The sequence below is a fragment of the Corvus brachyrhynchos genome, unplaced genomic scaffold (genome assembly GCF_000691975.1).
Source record: "Corvus brachyrhynchos isolate BGI_N302 unplaced genomic scaffold, ASM69197v1 scaffold303, whole genome shotgun sequence".
In the NCBI taxonomy this organism is placed as follows: domain Eukaryota; kingdom Metazoa; phylum Chordata; class Aves; order Passeriformes; family Corvidae; genus Corvus; species Corvus brachyrhynchos.
In genome coordinates, this window is record NW_008237429.1 from 5,179 (window position 1) to 6,314 (window position 1,136).

At 58.7% G+C, this 1,136-nt stretch overlaps 1 protein-coding gene across 2 annotated transcripts in view; it reads left to right on the top strand.

The window, feature by feature from the left end:
* NCSTN (nicastrin) overlaps positions 1-1,136 on the top strand; it is a 15,748-nt gene that overhangs the window by 1,252 nt on the left and 13,360 nt on the right. The gene's annotated exons all lie outside the window — the stretch shown is intronic.

Below are 1,136 nucleotides of genomic sequence, written 5' to 3' on the forward strand. Positions count from 1 at the left end.
GGATCCGGGAATTCCTGGGATTCAGGATCTGGGAATTCCTGGGATTCGGGATCTGGGAATTCCTGGGATTGGGGAGCCGGGAATTCCTGGGATTCGGGAGCTGGGAATTCCTGGGATTCAGGATCTGGGAATTCCTGGGATTCGGGAGCCGGGAATTCCTGGGATTCTGGATCTGCGAATTCCTGGGATTCAGGATCTGGGAATTCCTGGGATTCTGGGTCTGGGAATTCCTGGGATTGGGGATCCGGGAGGGGGATGGGGAAAGGTGGGAAAGGCATTTGGGAATGGGGAGAGGGAGGGAAATTCTGGGAAAAGGGCTGGGAATGAATCCCGAGGGATTTGGGAACGGGGCAGGAGCGTGGGAGGAGAGGGGGGAAGGGTATGGGGGAAAGGGCGGGAATGGCCGGGAATGATCCGGGAATGATCCGGGAATGATCCGGGAATGATCCGGCTCTTTTCCCGCTCTTTTCCTGGGAAGGGCCGGGGCTGATCCCGCCCTTTTCCTGCCCTTTTCCCGCTCTTTTCCTGAGAATGATCCGGGTCTTTTCCTGGGAATGGCTGGGAATGATCCGGGGCTGATCCCGGCTCTTTTTCCGCTCTTTTCCCACTCTTTTCCTGCCCTTTCCCACCCTTTTCCAACCTTTTTCCCCACCCTTTTCCCACCCTTTTCCCGGGAATGTCCGGGGCTGATCCCATTTCCCGCTGTTTCCCGGGAATGTTCGGGGCTGATCCCGGCTCTTTCCCCACCCTTTTCCCACCCTTTTCCCGGGAATGGCCAGGGCTGATCCCACCCTTTTCCCGCCCTTTTCCCACTCTTCTCCCGCCCTTTTCCCGCTGTTTCCCGGGAATGTTTGGGGCTGACCCCGCCCTTTTCCCGGGAATGTCCGGGGCTGATCCCATTTCCCGCTGTTTCCCGGGAATGTTCGGGGCTGATCCCGGCTCTTTTCCCACCCTTTTCCCACCCTTTTCCCACCCTTTTCCCAGGAATGGCCAGGGCTGATCCCACCCTTTTCCCGCCCTTTTCCCACTCTTCTCCCGCCCTTTTCCCGCTGTTTCCCGGGAATGGCCGGGGCTGATCCCGGCTCTTTTCCCACCCTTTTCCCACCCTTTTCCCAGGAATGGCCAGGGCTGATCCC